The 19,760-nt window shown below is 34.7% G+C and overlaps 1 pseudogene; it reads left to right on the top strand.

The window, feature by feature from the left end:
• Window positions 1-6,413: 6,413 nt before the first annotated feature.
• Window positions 6,414-19,269, top strand: LOC113294740 (annotated as a pseudogene).
• Window positions 19,270-19,760: the final 491 nt, after the last annotated feature.

The following is a 19,760-nucleotide window of genomic DNA, read 5'->3' as shown; positions in this document are numbered from 1 at the left end:
GATAAAAAATAAAATATTAATCATATTGTTTCCTACTTAAATCATAATCTTAATGACTTAAAAGATATGAAGAAAAAACAAATAAAGATATCAATCGTATTGTTTCCTACTTAGATAGATAAGTTTAATGATTTTTAAGGATATATTTGAGAGTTTATTGAAAAAGTATGACTCTCAACAGAAGGAAGAGTCATAACTTGGAACTGATGAAAATAACATAGAGGACAAATTTTTTTGAAACAAATACAATAAAGAAAAAAATGAGAATGATATTATGTTATTCTAGTTTTTCATGTTGCATGATCTTGATTAGGTTTAGTATGACGATAAATGCTATTGCAACATTGGAATTTTACTATTACATGATAGTAAAATGCTTGAGGCTTATCTGAAGAATGAAGAGTTCATTGAAGATAAGTAAGAAAACCATGATTGAATCCTCAAGAAAATCAAAAGGAAGACGATTGCATTTTCAGGACAACGGGTCATAGAAAATGGCTGTGAACAACAATCATGCATCGTTTTTTCCCCAGGATGTGGGTCCAAACAGGAAATTTACAAATACATGGTATCATTGCATGACAATCTGAATAAGTTAAAATAAAAATACAACGACCAAAATGGAAATACATAACCCGTATAGAAAAAATCCGACTCAAGAAAAAGCACAACTATGCAAGAATAGCTGAATGTTCAAAGAGAGAAGATTGGAAAATTCATGGAAGGGTCGAAGACATTTCCATTCATTTTTCAGAGAAAATTTTAATGATCTAAGTTATTTTGAAATTTTTGTCATTTGTATTCTTGACAAGTTGTGTTATAACTCAAGTTTATATTGCCACATTATGGTATCATTCGCCAAGATTTTTTATGTATCAGAAGGAATCGTCAACTGCTTGACCATTCCTTAATAGCTTTTGTATTGTTTACCTTATTATTGTTTTGGTGATTAAATTCTTATTCAAATAGAACTGTTTTTCTCTTCGGGATAAATTTCTGATTCCTTTTTCAAAATTTACAATTATTACTTTCAAATTCTTACAAAAAAATTTCTTCAAAAAAATTTATTAAAAATACTGCGATTAATTATTCTTTTGTTTAGTTCAAGTAAATAATTAAACCTTGGTTAAACAAATCCGTATATATACAGACCGTTGTTTTAATAATTATAAAATATTAATAATTTTACATGGATAACATTAACCGTTCTATATCATAGGTGAATTCTGAAACCGGCTGGAGTGTGATACTGATCAGATGTTCAGATGAATCTTTTGTTTGTCTTAGTTAGTTAAAAAATTATTGGTGTTCTTCCCTGGAAACCCGAAGTGCAGTATTATATTGACGATGCTTATGGAAAATCAAGTAACCTTTTTCGTTTTTGGGGTGGTGCTTTTTACAGATTGTTGTGCCAATTAATTCCTTGACAATTTTGCACCATTATATATTGTTTGCCACAGTGTCAAGAGTTCGATGAAACCTTTGACCATAGTATGCTAGAGTTTTTTTTCTTAACAACTATGTTACATGGGTTCGGGTGTGATCACCATCCAACACTTATCACTTATTAATATAAGGTAGGATAGTCAAGTTTGGGACGTAGCAACATATACATCTCTGAATGACAAGTATCATGGTCAGTACTTCCTACATGGTCGGTACTTCCAACAACAAATCGGACTTACTGAGGTGGAAAAGCAATGTTTACAATAAACGGGTGTAGTTTGCCAAGATGCTTGGATATCTATCGTTGCAATAGAGGATAGGTGCATTAACTTAAATTCAAACATGTACATGTGGAGAATCAACAATGGAATAGAGAATAGATGGTTGCAGTGTCAGTACCTATCTCATATTTGTAATACTATTTTTTATTATTATTTTAAGTTTTGGCACTTAAAATACCGAGTCACAAGAATTACAGGCTAAACGTAAGGAGCTAATTCACAACCAACACAACTAGATTAATCAATAGTTTTTTTATTCCAAAATAAACACAATATCTGGGTTTCAATGAATAACTGTTCACCATGTGGCTTTATAAAATTTGTTAAATCTCGATGACTAAAATCATGTTACAGGGTTAGTTCACAATAATGCACATACATAATACAAATATACTAACGGGTTTGATGAGTTGGTTGCTAAAATATTAAGGTTAAAGACCAACCAGACACACTACTTCCAAAATACCTTAGAAAATTACAAAAATGTGTCAAACAATCTACACAATTACTAAAATGAAACGATTCCAAAATCAGTTAGAATTTTGGTATATAATCAAGCAAATAAATCACAGGCCAGCATAAAAAATAGGCTATATCAACCAATAGAATAACAATATTTATTGATACATCAGCTCGGAAAATGACAGATTTTTCGTATTACAACAATTGATGGATGTAGAAAGAGAAAATCGTTTTCTCCGCTGCAAGAAAGATCAAACTTTGGATCAAAATAGTTCAATAGATGAAGAACAAATCATTATTAAACAATCAATGTTAGGTAAGACACATCAAAAGAAAACCTACACACCACACCCTTATTTCCTAAATATAAAATCGGTGGATTCCAATGACAAATATGAGTTGGAACAATATGTACATAGATAACGGTATAGGTACGAGGCCACGTTTTCGCAGTATTATCTGATTGAGTTTTATGAATCTAATAAGAGATTAGATTAAAGATCATTATAATAGGGTCATAGATATGTAAATCGAAATGAGAAGACAAAAACATGAGCTGACAAAGTTTGGACAACATCAAAAATTGCTCAAAATACTAAAATGGCATGCATCACGATTAGCCAATTTTTAGAATTGGATAACACTGACCAAAATAACAATGGAGGAAAAAAATTCTACAAATCATCTATTATCGCGTGAGAGTAAAAAACTTGAAGCTTATTTACTAGATAAAAATTTGAGAGAAGACTCTGAGTCTAATGAGGGGACGGATGCAAAAGAAATATAAAAACATTTTTGCAGCGTTAAAAAAATAGACAATTTTTGTTTCACATATATTGTTTTGAAGAAGAAAATACTAAAATAAATAGACGAAGAAGTGATTTCATTCCTCGAAAAATAAGTAACAGAATAGAGAGCATGATAATATTTCTCAAATCATGGATCTGATGAGAAAATATAAAAACTTAGGAAATATTGTTACAAAGATGAACACAAAATAAAAAATAAATACAAGCATATAAGATGTTGACGTTCAAAGAACATCTACATCAGAAATATAGTGTAAACATCGATAGAATTTGGGATCGAGAAAGAACTAAAATATGCAAAGAAGGTATTATAGTGTAAAAAACTGAAGAAAGAATATGGGAATTCAAGTACAATTCAAAGACATAGAGATTTGGTTTCGGGATAAATGACTAGCAGAAGTCAAATAGGATTAAAAGATAATGTCCTGCTACGTTTTACTTTAAATTTTATGGTTGTTTTCATGTCATGTTTTATTAGCATATATTGTTGTTTTTTCATATTACACTAGGTATGAATATGTACATATTTAAAGATTTTAATTCTTTTTTTATTTGAGATTGTTGACTTACTCTTTTATAAGAGTTAAACTTTCGTCTGCAGTTTTGTTAATGAGTTTCTGCAAACTTAGGGGATGTTTGGTAACCATTATTTTAATGGATTATCAGCCCATAATCTATTATGCAGATTATAATGGATTTTATATGCGTTTGGTAGCCATTATAATAATTGCTTATTTTAATCATAATTGAAAAATTTATTATTTCCATAAACAGAAAAAAGCTGTTTTGAATATTTATTATAATCAATTATTTTTTTTAGCAAACTCAAATTGATTTTTTTTTCTTATTTTCTCTAAACTATCAAGATAGTGGCAAAAAAACAAAATATGACTAAAAAAAATCCTAGATCATTGTTCTTTCTTCTCCTTTTCGAGATTACCATTCTAAGATAATCAATTATATACTTTAAAAAAAGTGTTTGGAAAAATTTATTTTTAAAATGATTATACCAAAATCATTTATCTATTTATGATCTGTAATCATAAATTTTACCAAACAAGGCATTATATAAAATTATATCACTCAAAAAGTTTTTTTGTTGGTTATTTGTTGTCATATCGTTTTCGTCAAGCCCTTTAACAACCGTCTCAATTTGTTGAAGGAATATGATTTATTGTTCAAAACCAGTTCCGAACGAAGGCCTACATATGCACTTTTAATTATGTTGTGGTATGCTCCCTTCCTTTAAAAGACTGACATAATTCTTTATGTTTGAAAGGCTATACTAATCTCTTCCCTGAAGAATGAATACCAATTTTTGGGTGATAAGCAGATTAATATTCCGTAATTTTTTCCTATTGGCATGTATTGCATAAACTACTTTTATTCCTTTAATGTAGATGTATTTTAGGTGTTTAATGGGACAATCTTACATTATTTTTTCCTATAGGCATATGTATTTCATAAATACATCGTATCATTGATAGTCTTATAATATGCGAAGATCATTGAGGGTCTAACCAATTTTTTCCTCTTCTAAACAATGATAGTTGGTCATAAATTGGAATATTGTTTAAATTCCAAGTTGAGCAGGATGATATACCAATTGTTTTTCACTAAACTCAGAGTTTATATATATTGATACGTTATTGTTACGTTGTCATAGTCCCTGGACTATACTAAATGTTCCTTTGTGTAGTCTCGCATTAACTTGGCCAAATTAGGCTCACAAAGACATGATAAGTAAATCACATCTGTTTTGTTAAAAAGGACTACCATACTGTAGTTTCGAACTAAAGCGCAAACGATTTGATATTTCATGGCGTTAACCCAATTTGAACACTTCTGTTATGTTGAAATATGTTTACTAGAGAAATATGTCACCTTATTTTTTGCTTTTTCATCACCATTACATATTAATTAAACTAAACTAATTTATGGTTGCCGACATAGATCAATTTATTCTTTTGATTTCTCTATTTCGCTCTTCATTAACCATAATTTATTTTGAAACTAAATCAAGTGTGATATTTGTTTTCGAAATATGTTTTTGCTGGAACTGTGTGCCTAAATATATTTTGATTTTATTAGTATTGATGTTATTAGGTGTTTCACGATATTATAGAAGTACGAGTATCCTAAAATGATACAAATTATCCATTGTATAATTAACTAAGTTGTAGTTACGAAGAAATAAAGTATGTACATTCGAAACTGAAAGGAGAGGTTGAGCTGGGGCCGTAAGGCCCCGGAGATACCTAGTTTGTGTGACAAGTTTAAGGTTCTTTCTTTTCTCACCATGAGCTTGTGACGTAGGTCAAGTAATGCAGTGTTGCTTAAGCAATACATTGGTGCAAGGTATGTTTTGTGCTTTGTTCTGTATTCGGATTTCTCACATGTGAAACTTCACATAAACGTTTTCTGTTAATTAGTTATGCACTTGTGTGCTTTGTACGTGTTAGTGTGCTGGTAGTTAATGTTTTTCTTTTTCTTTTTTAATACGCGAAAGCCGGACCCAGATCCCTACCCGAACTCAGCCAGTTGAACTGACCCCACTGCCAGACAACTAATCTATTACAAATCTTTACGGTGGGGATTGAACCCTTGACTTTCTCCTTACTGAAGTTGATAGGATAATCTGTATAAATAGTGATTAAGTGCTACTGTTAATGAAGTTTACCCTCTCTTAATGAGATTTCTGATTTTCACCATTAGCATTATCATGTTATCAGAAACCACACTGATACACGGTAGGCTTGGTCTTATTGACTCTTGGCTACCAAATGGGAGCAGGGAGTAGTAATAATCAAAAATTGAGGGACTCCAACTAAACCATTTTATTAGCAAACTTTTTTTACTTTTTTATTTTTTTATTTTTTTAATATCCGAAAATGCTGATGCCAAGAGGTGGTGCAGCGCGCTGTCATGTGCTTTTGACATTACAAGATGATTAACATCGAAAAATTACTGACATCATGGAGGAATGCAATTTTTGGGGGGTGCTCGATCAAGTATAATGTTTGGATTTATGCATGTTCCATGTTGGCTGATATACAGGAGATCTCCAGTATTTATAACACATTGAACACAGCGCCTGTCTTTCTTTTATCAATCGAATCTACAATGTTATGTTTCCGTTTTTTCAATATCACTATTCACTTGGCATTTGTTAATCATTAAATTCGTAATAGTTCAAGGATAAACAAATCAAAAATACAATAGATATGCTGAACCACGAAGTTTGCAGTTCTTGATGTCGTGCGTGCCTAATATTTATAAGAATTTTTTTTTTCTTTGAAAGAATTCATTTGTCCTTGGTTAGCGTCAATCACCTGTTCACACCGTGGGGAAGTCTTCAGCCTCGCAGATGGCTACTTCAATCTTGTTCTTCTACGCTTTATGAAAAAAGACAAACATGCAGAATAGAGAGGAGGAAAACCCCTTTAGAGAACATGTTGTTCTTCAAATGGAGGAGCAACAACAAGCTTCAAAATTTACCATTGAAACCGACTTTAATTGTCGCAAACATTCTCAATCATCACAGTCGTATAAACCTGGAACTTCTCTCGGAGAATTCAACTTCACAAGAACCAAATCAAGGTTTGCTGAAACGAGTTATCCTCTCCTAACAAGATCACCAATAATCCATAAGATTTCAGCATCAGACGATGAGGAAGAAGAAGAAGCTTGGAATATAGAACATGAAGAAGATAGAAAGAAGTGCATAAAAAAGAAGAAGAGAGTTGGATGCATAACTATTATAGAATGGGTTTTGACTTTTGTTATTACAACTGGTTTCATGTGTTGTCTTACAGTTGACTCATTTAAAAATCAAACCAAATGGGGGTTTGGAAATTTGGAAATGGTGTTTACTGGTTATGGTGGTTATTTCTGGTAGAATGTTTTCTGGCTGGGTTGTAAGAATTGTAGTATTTTTTGTCGAAAGAAATTCTTCACAAATATAGGATCGAGAAGAAGATAATTATTATTATGATAATCTTCACAATTCTGGTTACACAGCTCATGAATATATATAGCCCAATATTACGATAAAGTAAAGATCCTATGTACTAGGAAACAATATATATTATCCTTAAATAAGGATATATATTAACACTCCCCCTCAAGTTGGTGCATAGATATCACACATGCCCAACTTGTCTAGAAAACTCAAGTATTTTTTTCTTGACACTCCATGTGTGAGAATATCTGCAAGTTGTTCTTCAGATCGAACCGGTGGCAGCTCAATAATGTTCTTGTCCAGCTTCTCTTTGATGAAGAACCTGTCAACCTCCACATGTTTAGTACGATCATGCTGAACAGGATTATGAGCAATATCACGCGCAGCTTTGTTATCACAATACAAAGTAATAGGATCCTTGAGAGGAACCCCCAAATCCTTAAGGAGAAGCCTCAACCACAAAGTTTCACAAATGCCATCTGCCATACCTCTGAATTCAGCCTCTGCACTTGATCGTGTAATAATATTTTGTTTCTTACTTCTCCAAGTAACTAAGTTATCTCCCACAAAGGTAAAATAGCCTGCAGTAGAACGTTTTCCATCTATCAGAATCTGTATATGCCACAACCTTTCTATAATCTTCATTTTTAGAGAATAAAATTCCTTTTCCCAGAGTAGACTTCAAATACCTCAAAATACGTAAAACTGCATCCATGTGTTGTTTACCTGGATTTTGCATGAATTGACTAACAACACTGAGTGCATATGCAAGATCTGGCCTTGTGTGAGATAGATACATAAATCTCCCCACAAGTCTTTGATATCTCCTTTTATCAACAGGAACTTGATCAAGTTCAATACACAAATTTACCTTTTCTTCTAAAGGTGTATGGACTGGCTGATATGCTGACATGCCCACTTCTTTTAGCAGATCAAGAACATATTTCCTTTGTGATAAGAAAATTCCTTCACCGGATCGAGAAACGTCAATCCCAAGGAAGTATTTCAATGAACTAAGATCTTTCATTTGAAATTCCTTTGATAAGTATCTTTACAAAGATTTTCTCTCCTCTGGATCATTTCCTGTCACCACCATATCATCTACATATATGATAAGAGCAGTAATTTTATCCTTCTTTTTCTTTATGAACAAAGTATGATCAGAATTACTCTGACGATATCCAAAGTTCCTCATAGATTTGGTGAATCTGCCAAACCAGACCCTTGGAGATTGTTTTAGTCCATACAATGACTTGTTTAGCTTACATACCTTCTTACCATGAGATCCTGGAACTGAAATACCATGTGGGAGCTCCACGTAAACTTCTTCAGTTAATTCACCATGCAAGAAGGCATTCTTTACATCAAACTGCTGCAAAAGCCAATCCAAGTTTGCAGCAAGCGATAACAAGACTCGTACTGTGTTGATTTTCGCTACTGGAGCAAAAGTTTCTGTATAATCGATACCATAAGTTTGGTTGTACCCTTTAGCAACTAATCTTGCTTTATAACGTTCAATCTCACTATTTGCCTTGTATTTAATGGTGAAAATCGAACGACACCCCACAATCTTTCTTCCTTCTGGAAAATCAACATAATCCCAAGTATCATTCTGAAAAAGGGACCTCATTTCTTCTTCTATATCTTCTCTTCATTTTGGATCAGCTAATGCTTCCTGCACATTGTTAGGAATAAAAACAGTAGATAGTTGATTCACGAATGCCTTATTAGATTTAGACAAACGATGGTGAAAGACATAATGACTCATAGGGTACTTAACCTTACTAGAGATTTCAGGTTCATATCTTGGTTTAGGAATACCTCTATTTACACGTTGTGGAAGTTGTTTCCTTGATTCTTCAAGAACATCCGTAGCAGACGATTGGTTTGGTGTTTCATCTTCTTGAGGTAACGTAGACTCTGGAATCTCTTCTACATAACCTCATCTTGAATCTCTATATCACGATCCAATACTGTACTTTCTATTTCTTCTCTTAAAGAACCTTCATCAACAGATTCTCTTACCATATCATCAGAGTTGACAATAACATATACTTCAATTTCCGATATATCTTCATCATAGTTAAGAGTCTGAATTTCCTTATGGTACTCTCCCTGAAGTTCAGACTCACATGAAAAATACATAGTATCTTCATGAAATACAACATCCAAAGTAGCAAACATTCTTTTGGTTGGAGGATGATAGCAATGGTATCCCTTTTTAGTTGTTTCATATCCCACAAATACACACTTCAGAGCTCTAGGAGACAACTTATCACGTTGGTTCTTGTGCAGATGAACATAAGCTACACAACCAAACACATGAGGAGGAAGATTAGGAACAGTTGGAGCCACAACTGCTTCAGCAAGAGCTTGATGGGGTGTTTGGAACACAATGGTACTGTATGGCACTCGATTTATAAGATATGTTGCAGAAGTAAGTGCCTCTCCCCAATACATCAATGGCATATGTGCTTCTATCAATGAAGCACAGACCACTTCCAGTAAGTGACGATTCTTTCTCTCTGCTACTCCATTCTGCTGAGGCGTATTAGAGCAAGTAGTTTGATGAATAATTTTGTGTCCCTCCAAATGATGTTGAAGGTCAGAATCCATATATTCACCACCATTATCACTCTGAAGTACTTGAATCTGTTTGTTGTACTGAGTGTTAGTCATCTTATGGAACTTTTGAAACAAGGCGGTAACTTCACTTTTATTTTTCATGAGACACACCCACGTCATTCTAGTGCAATCATCAATAAAAGTAACAAACCATCTTGAACCACCCAGGGTAGTAGTCTTAGATGGCACCCAAACATCAGAGTGTATGATCATAAAAGGAACTGGACTCTTATTGAATGATAATGGAAAAGAAGCACGATGGCTTTTTGCAAGTTCACATACTTCACAATGATAACTAGAAATATCAAGTTTTGCAAACAAACTAGGAAATAATTTTTGTAAATAACCAAACGACGCATGTCCCAATCGTCGATGCCATAACAAAATTTGAGATTTTTGTTTCTCCCCCTCAGAACCATCAGCAAGAAGAGTTTGACGCAGCTTATCCGAACTACTTGACACCAAATCCAGATAATATAGCTTCCCACGCTTAACACCATAACCAATCGTTTGCTTCGTTGTGATGTCCTTAAAAACACAACAGTCAGGCCAAAATATCACTACACAATGTAAAGTATTAGTTATTTGGGAAACTGATAGGAGATTACAGTCTAATGTAGGAACTACTAAGACAAAATCTAAGTTTAAAGTTTCAGTGAGAGATATTGACCCTTCACCAATAACTGGAGCTTGTGAGCCATTTGCAGTAGAGACTGTTTTTTGTAAGGATGGTTTAAGGGGAGAGATTTGTTTAGAATTACATGTCATATGGTCTGTGTCACCAGAATCAACTATTCATGAATTATTCGAAACAAGTGAAGAAACATTTAAAAACTTACCATCGTTACCTGTCCTTGCTACTGATGCAGATATTACCATGGAATCCTTTCCCTTTTTTGTTGAAGCCATTAGAGTACCAGAATTTTTCTTTGTCTCCTTCTTCCTCTCCAGATGTTGATCCCACCAATCTGGATATCCAACCAACTCGAAATACATGTCAATTGTATGTACAGATTGATTACAGTGTGTACACTTAAGTGATGACTTGTCCACCTCAGTCTTTGAGTATCTCTGAAAAGACCCTTTTTAATTGTACCGGTTTCGAGTTGCCATAACAGCAGGTTCAACTTCTTCCGATTCTTTTGCCATCGTTGTACGTCGAACAGATTCACGACGAACGAGTGCATAACATGATTCCAATTCAGGAATAGGATCCTTTCTCAAGATTTCACCACGAATCTGCTCAAAACTTTCATCTAATCCAGCAAGGAATATATGCACCCTTAGGCGCTGAATTGATTTTCGATAGGCTTCAATATCATTAGAATTCTCCATAACCACCTTGTCACGATGATCCAGCTCTCCAAATATTTCAGTTATTTCTCCATAATAAATTGAGAGTGCTCTGCCATTTTGTTTTGCCGAAAACGCTCGTCGATTTAGAGTAAATACCTGCATCTCATCATCTCCATCATAAAAGGCTTTAGATAATGCATCCCAAATCTCTCTAGCAGTAGGTAACCGAATATATCTCTTCATGATTTCAGGTGACATAGACATCAACAACCATCTCTTAACCTTTTGATTATCTGTGTGCCACTTCTCATATCTTGGATCTTCCTCGGTAGGTTTTCTTGTCCTTCCCATAATAAAGGAGGTTTTTTCTTTTTCAGCAATATGCATCTCCATGATTTGTGACCACAAATCATAGTTTGTTTCATCAAGAACAATCCCAGCCTTGAATGCTGCAGCTTCAGATTGAACGATAATAGGAGCAGATTTGTTTTCCATCTGCCCTTTTTGTTTTAAATTATTTTGGTATAATTCTGAATCACTACCCATGATTCAAGAACCCTAACTCATAGATACCATCTTCACAAATATAGGATCGAGAAGAAGATAATTCTTATTATGATAATCTTCACAATTCTGGTTACACAGCTCATGAATATATAGAACCCAATGTTACGATAAAGCAAAGATCATATATACTAGGAAACAATATATATTATCCTTAAATAAGGATATATATTAACAGAAATTACATGTCGAGAGAAAAAGTACTTTATTTTGTTTATGGTCTTAGAAAAAGTTTCCAGAATTGCATTTGGTTAGGTTTTATTTTACTATCTTGGTCGTTATTGGTTAGTCCTGATGTTCAGAAGTACAATGACACCTTTAAGAAAGTTTTCAGGGCTTTGATTGGGGTTCTTGTTGGTGCTATAATATGGTTGACTAAAATTATTTTAGTCAAAGTGTTAGCTTCATCATTTCATGTGGCAACTTTCTTTGATAGAATGAAAGAAAGTGTTTTCCACCATTACATATTGGATTCTTTATCCGGTCCTGAGATTGATCAGACGTTGCCGGACAAGCAAAAAATCTTCAAGCCTTCAAGGTATTTTATGGTTTTCTTCAATTGAAGAAGCTTAGACTAGTGATACTACTCATAATTAAAAAAATGTCGATTCTCACAGTAGTAATTTCTTGCAATTAGATCGTTTGGTGCAAAGAAAGATGAGGAGAAGGTGTCCAAGACGGGTGGCCCGAAGAAAATAGACATCGAGAGGCTAAGAAAGTTAAGTAGGGAAAATACTGCTTCAGCCTGGAGCATTCCCAGACTGGTGAACTATGTGATGTATTCTGGTTTGTCCACAATTTCGAGGGCGCTTTATAACTGTGGGAGTTCGGAAATTACGAGCGAGGCGGAAGCAAGAATTACTGCACAAAGGGTGTTCAAGCATGTTGCCCAACCTGATGCCAAGTCCGTACTATACTACTAATTTTTGTTCCTAATTCACATTATATAGCGTTCAATAACCGCTAGTCTTTCTTTCTCTTCGGTAACCTTGTGCATACTGTTGCAGGTATATTCTGGAAGAGGATCTACTTAGATTCTTAAGAAGAGAAGATATTGATACGATATTACCTTTCTTTGAGTGTACTGCTGGTGAAACTGTACTCGTCAAAAAGTCTGCTTTCAGAAACTGGGTGGTAAGATAAAGTTCCATCTTAACTCATCGAGATTGCATGTAAAATTATAATTGGTGTCACTTTATAAGTGATTTTACTGAATGGTCATATTCAAGCCATATGCTTACTCGAGTGAGCTGCCGATGAGATGTTGGGTAATAGTTGTTATTCGAGTCTAGAAATTTGTAGGAGATAGTTGAACTTAATAAACTAGGTTCAAGTTTTGCAGGTACAAGCTTACACCGAAAGAAAGGCTCTAGCCCATTCTTTGAACGATACGAAAACAGCAGTGCAGCAGCTTCACAAGTTAGCTAGTGCAGTTGTCTCAATGCTTATTGTCGTGGTTTTTGTTCTAGTGATGGGACTTGCGACATCCAAAGTCATACTCGTGATCACATCTCAGCTACTACTTGTGGGTTTCATGTTCCAGAACACCTGCAAGACAATTTTTGAAGCCATCATCTTTGTCTTTGTAATGCATCCTTTTGATGTAGGTGACCGTTGTAAAATTGATGGTGTCATGGTAAGAATATAGATTTGTAGAGGCTAAAGTGCTATTGTCTATACCAAAATTTGTTCATTTTATCATTTGTAGAAGGATTAAGTGTTGTAGCTAGTGAAATGAAAGATAGTTATTTCTGTTATAACTGTTCTGAGTGCCTGTATTGTATATCTTGGGTGCCTTTAGTATTTTCTGTTAGTACAACTATGTGATGTCTTTGACAGTTTGTAAAGCTTAACACAGCTTGTACTTAAAGAGGACTTTACTCTTCTGTTTTCTTTAATGAGAATTACTCCCTTTCTTCATCAATCCCTCTATGGTATCAGAGCCATATGGATCTTCTTCTAAAGATTTTTTCTTGAGTTCTTGATTCTTTTTCTTCTCATTCTTTCAATCTTTGACTGTTTTCTTTTTACAAATCAACCTCAATCTTTTATGATTCAAGAATTTCCTTCCTCTTCTACATCTACAATGGAAAATCTAACTTCTAACTCAATTTATAGGGTTCTTGTTCACCAATTAACTAGTATTGTTCATCTCAAATTGAAAGATGATAACTTCTTAACATGGAAATCGCTTATGCTTCCTGTGATTAGAAAATTCAGAATTATGAAGTATCTTGATGGATCAATGCCATGTCCTTCTCAATATACATCTCCAAGAAACGAAATTAATGGAATTGAAAATCAGTTGTACTTAGACTGGATTGATGAAGACTCGACAATTCTTCTGTGGATAAATTCCACAATTTCTGATGCTGTTATTCCTTATTTCACAGGATCTTCAACTTCATATGAACTATGGAAAAATATTGAAGAACGTTTTGCTAGATCGTCTTCAACACATTCGATTCAGTTACGCACAAAACTCATGTCTCTCAAACAAGGTGATAAAACTATTTCTGCTCTACTTAATGAGATTAAATCGATTTCAGATCAACTTGCTGCCGCTGGATCTAAAGTCACAGATGATGAACTTGTTGTTGTTACCTTATCTGCCTTGAATTCAGAATACAATGCCTTCACTACTTCAATTAGAATTATAAATCCTCCTGTGTCTAGTATTGAACTTCATAATCTTTTGATTAGTGAGGAATTGATTGTATCTGAAAGAAACAAGTCCTTAATTACTGAATCAAGCAATAGAGCATTTGCTGCTGAATATAGCAATCAAGCATTTTCTGCTACTTACAGACTATCTGGAAGAGGTGGTGGTCGTGGTACACATTTCTTTAGAGGAGGTGGTGGTCGTGGTACTCATAATAATGTTTCTTCTGGTAGAGGTTATGGATCTGGTTCTGGTATTTTACCAACTCCTTCTTCAACAACAACCAACTTATCCGTCTGCAAGACCACCTCCTTCTGATCTTTATTCTGGAGATAAACCTACATGTCAAATTTGTAGAAAATATGGTCATGATGCTACTGAATGTTGGAACCGCATAAATTTTGGTTATCAAGGTCGTCAACCTCCAAGAAACATCCGTGTCATGCTTGCTGCAGCTAATATTTTTGGTGAAAATCCCTGGTACATGGATTCTGGTGCTAATATTCACTTAACTTCTGATGTTGGCAATCTTGAAGCATCTACTTCTTATTCTGGTGCTGATATTATTGGTACAACAAATGGTGCAGGTATATCCATTAAGCATTGTGGGAAATCTCAAATTTCAGTTTCTAATCATACTTTCTATCTAAATCACATACTTCATGTTCCACAAGCTTCACAAAATCTTATTTCTGTTAACAAATTTGCCAAAAATAATAATTGTTCCTTAAATTTCACTTACTCTGATTTATGTATTAAGGATCTTCACACAGGGAAGATTCTTTTTCAGGGGCCCAATGAAAATGGTTTATATCCCATCTTCAACTACAAACCATCAACATCATCTTTACCTACATCAATGTCCTGTGTCAAAGCTTCATCTGTAATATGGCATAGAAGACTTGCTCATACATCTTTTGAGTCATTCAATCGAGTTTGTAAAACGATAAATCTTTACAATGTTGTTTCTAAGCCTGTTATGTATGTCCATTGTCAACTAGGTAGAAGCCACAAAATACCATTTTCCATTTCTACTAGTTTTTCAGTTGCACCTTTATAGTTGTTTCTAAGCCTGTTATGTGTGTCCATTGTCAACTATGTGTGTCCTGCACCTATCACTTCTTTGTCTGGTCACAAATATTATGTTAATATAATTGATGACTTTTCTAAGTTCTGTTGGGTTTTTCCTCTTACACACAAATCTGATTTTAAATCTGTTTTTCTGCATTTCAAATCTTCAGTAGAAAATCTTCTATCTTGCTTGATAAAATGCATAAGAACTGATGGGGGAGGTGAATTTGTCAATCATGAACTTAAAAAATTTCTTTCTACTCATGGTATCAATCATGAAATTACTTGTCCTAACACACCAGAACAAAATGGTGTTGCTGAATCTAAGCATAGACACCTTCTTGACATAACTAGGACCTTTTTGCTTCAATCTTCTCTTCCTCTCTCATTTTGGTTTGAATCTCTATCCACTGCTAATTACACCATAAACAGACTACCCAGAAAATCACTTTCATATTCATCTCCATTTGAAACTCTTTTTCATAAACCTCCAGAATACTCTTTCCTTAAAAGTTTTGGATGTCTGTGTTTTCCATGGCTTAAACCATATACAACTTCTAAACTTGCTCCTAGAAGTGAGCAGTGTATCTTTATTGTTTATAGAAAACAACAAAAGGGGTATAGGTGTTTCAATCTTGTAACAGGAAAAATATTTGTCTCTAGACATGTTAATTTCTTTGAAAGTTATTTTCCATACTCTACACTTACTACATCTACATTTCCTTTTTCCATTTCTGAGCTTGATATGTCTACAACTAAACTTGATACTCTCATACCTAATACACCTTCTACTCCTGCTGCCACTGATATCAATACTTATATTTCTTCCACTACAACCACTACTACAAATACTCCTTCAGCTGTGCCTGTTACTCCTGTCACTACTACTACTGTGCCTGCTCACTCTAATGATCAAAATACTCATAACATGCTCACCAGATCCAAACATGGCATATTCAAACCAAAATCTTTACTTTCCACCAAACTTCCAATTCCTACAACTTATTTGGCTACTACTGCATCTACCACACCCACTTGCTATTCTCAAGCTGCTAAAATTCCTGAGTGGTTAGATCCAATGCATGTTGAACACACAGCTCTTCAGGATGCAGGTACTTGGTCTTTGGTACCACCTGATCCTTCACAAAATTTGGTTGGTTGCAAATGCGTTTTTAAAACCAAATATAATGCAGATGGTACTCTTGAGAGGCGCAAAGCTAGGCTAGTAGCAAAGGGGTTTCATCAACTTGAAGGTCTTGACTATACAGATACTTTTAGCCCTGTAGTAAAACCTGCTACCATCAGATTAGTCTTATCTATTGCAGTACATTTTGGTTGGAAACTTACTCAGTTAGACATCAGCAATGCTTTTCTTCATGGTGACTTAAAGGAGGATGTATATATGACACAACCACCTGGTTTTCAAGATGCTGAACATCCAGATTATGTTTGCAAACTTCATAAGTCCCTTTATGGTCTCAAACAAGCACCAAGGGCTTGGTATGAGAAAATAGTTGATGTTTTAGTGGGTCTTGATTTTATTCCTTCACCAGCTGATTCCAGTCTATTTGTGCATAAAATTGGTTCTAAACTTACTTATGTTCTGGTTTATGTTGATGATATTATCATCACAGGAAATGACAGTTCACATTGTGCCTCATTAAAATCCTATTTTGGTACTCATTTTCCAGTCAAGGATTTAGGTGATCTTCATTACTTCCTTGGTCTTGAGGTACACAGAAGCTCCAAAGGTTTATTTCTTTGTCAAACCAAATATGCAGTGGATATTCTTAATAAGACAAATCTTATGGGAATCAAACCTTGCAATACTCCATGCTCTGACACAAAAGTTATCAGCTTCAGATGGTGACTTACTAACTGATCCTACTGAACATAGATCTATTGTTGGCTCACTTCAGTATCTCACTTGGACAAGACCAGAAATTTCTTATGCTGTAAATCAAATATGTCAGCACATGCAAGCACCAACAACTACTCACCTTACAGCTGCTAAAAGAGTTTTGAGATATATTAAGGGAACACTTGGCTATGGTCTTTTCTTCTCTAAGGGTTTTACTGCTCTCCAAGGATACACAGATGCAGACTGGGCTGGTAATCCTGATGATAGAAGGTCAACTAGTGGACATTGCATCTTTTTTGGCTCCAATCCAGTTTCCTGGTCATCTAAGAAATATCCAATTATCTCTAGAAGCTCCACAGAAGCAGAATACAGGTCTCTAGCTACTACTGCAGCAAAGGTACTTTGGCTCTGTCAAGTTCTAAGAGATTTACATGTCTTTTTACTAGTACCTCCCATTATTAATTGTGATAAAAAAAGTTAGATTGCTCTATCTTCCAATCCTGTCTTTCATAGCAGGATGAAACATCTACCTATAGATTTTCACTTTGTTAGGGAATTAGTTCAGTCCAAGCAATTGCAGGTTACTTATATCTCATCCCTTCATCAAGCTGCTGATATATTCACTAAGGGACTCTCTGCACCCAGGTTTGCATTTCTCAGAGACAAGCTGAAGATTCTACATCCTCTCCAGCTTGAGGGGGGCTAGTGAAATGAAAGATAGTTATTTCTGTTATAATTGTTCTGAGTGCCTGTATTGTATATCTTGGGTGCCTTTAGTATTTTCTGTTAGTACAACTGTGTGATGTCTTTGACAGTCTGTAAAGCTTAACACAGCATGTACTTAAAGAGGTCTTTAATCTTCTGTTTTCTTTAATGAGAATTACTCTCTTTCTTCATCAATCCCTCTAGTAGCATAGAAGCCACCAGATAAGATGATTGACAGCTAGGAGTTAACGTTAACCCATTCAACAAAATGGTCTCTTTCTTTGCAGATGACAGTCGAAGAGATGAATATTTTCACAACGGTGTTCCTAAAAAATGACAAGGAAAAGGTCTACTATCCAAACTCTGTTTTGAGCACCAAGGCAATCGGCAATTTCTATAGAAGTCCGGATATGCTGGACTATGTTGATTTCGCCAAGGACTCCTCCGCCCCCATGGACACTGTCACTCTTCTTAAAGAAGATATCAAAAATTAAGCAATCAGTAAAACCCATCTCTGGTTTAAATTTTATCCCTTCAAGTCTTAGAAGTTGTAGTCTTTTACTGGAAGTCTGGAACAAATATTTTCAAAAAATATTTTTGCGAGTACGTATTTTCTTAAACCTCGACCTTTTATCTTTAAACGGAATCCGGCCGATCTTTATACTTTGACATCGTGATAAAAATTTGGATCATGGCATATCTTTTGCAAAACATCGGACATGTAATCAGTGTGCATCATTTTGGCAACAGTTTCGACTTTTGATGATTTACTTGTTTAAATTGTTCGTGATTGCAAATATATCGATGGAAAGCCAAAGCATAGGGCCCCTAAACACGCGTTGTACGCAGGGCCGTCTTAGGGTGCAGGCGAGCTAGGCGGCCGCCTAGGGTCCAAAACTATTGGGGTCCCAAAAAAAAAGTTTTGTTTATAAGTCAATTGCAACAGTCGTAAGTGTTACTAAATGATTTTGTCACATTTATTAATGTAACATACGCTTGTGACAATTATAGTTGTTACAAACTATTTTGTTACAGCTATAAGTATCACTAATTATCCATTGGTTGTGGATTTTTGAATATTAAGGCCAAATTGAAAGTTTGCAGCAGGGAATCTAACCTTTAAAAGATGGGAAAAAAATCGACGGCCTTCGGCCGCCAAGCTAAATGAAAATTACCGCTTTAATAGTATAAACTTATCTCCCAAACTAAAACTTTGCCTCCATTGTTTTCATATCCCATAAAAAAACCTCAAAATTCAAGTTCGCCTAGAATACCCCGAAACTGTAAGACGGTCCTGATTGTACGTGAAACAAATTTCTACTCTGGACAAGTTGGATATGTGTCTCCTTGTGACACACACAATGAACTATCAAAATTATTTAGAGAGGCAATTACGTAGGACCGAGCTCATATATGAGCTGAAGAAGATCTTTGAAACCCTACAAATTAAGTATCAGCTTCTTCCTCAGCAGGTTCATCTCGCCAAATTTTCCACGGTCCACGGAGGATCAACAAGAGAACCTTAACACAGGGACGGACCTATAATTCTTCTTATGATAGGGTTGGATTGTCATTATGTTGTAAGGCGGCCGAGGGCAGCGACTTTTTTTTTCTTCAATGTATCCCGTAGTTAGTGGCTAGTTTTGATCCACAAATTGAATACTAGAAAGATAGACAACTAAAAATTGAAACGAACAAAATCAATAACGAGAAATGACCCCGGGAAAAAAAATATATTTTACGGAAGAAAAATGGGGACAACTGAATTGTGATGAAGCTATTTTCTGCTTATAAACTGAAATGTGTTTTTTTTTTTTTGATGATCAGACAGCTGGGGAACTAATATGTGTGTTAAGTAGACTAAAAATGATCTCATAAAGGTGGGATGAAAATACATTTAAGGGGAAGGAGGGAATGAAGCTCCCACTAGTATTTTCAACGTAGTTCACAAGGCAATCCAACAAATTGGTTTTATGGATTTGGGTTTCAAGGTGATCCATTTATCTGGTCTAACCAA

The sequence above is a fragment of the Papaver somniferum genome, chromosome 7 (assembly GCF_003573695.1).
Source record: "Papaver somniferum cultivar HN1 chromosome 7, ASM357369v1, whole genome shotgun sequence".
NCBI classification, from domain to species: Eukaryota; Viridiplantae; Streptophyta; class Magnoliopsida; order Ranunculales; family Papaveraceae; genus Papaver; species Papaver somniferum.
This window is presented reverse-complemented; position numbering and strand designations above follow the sequence as displayed.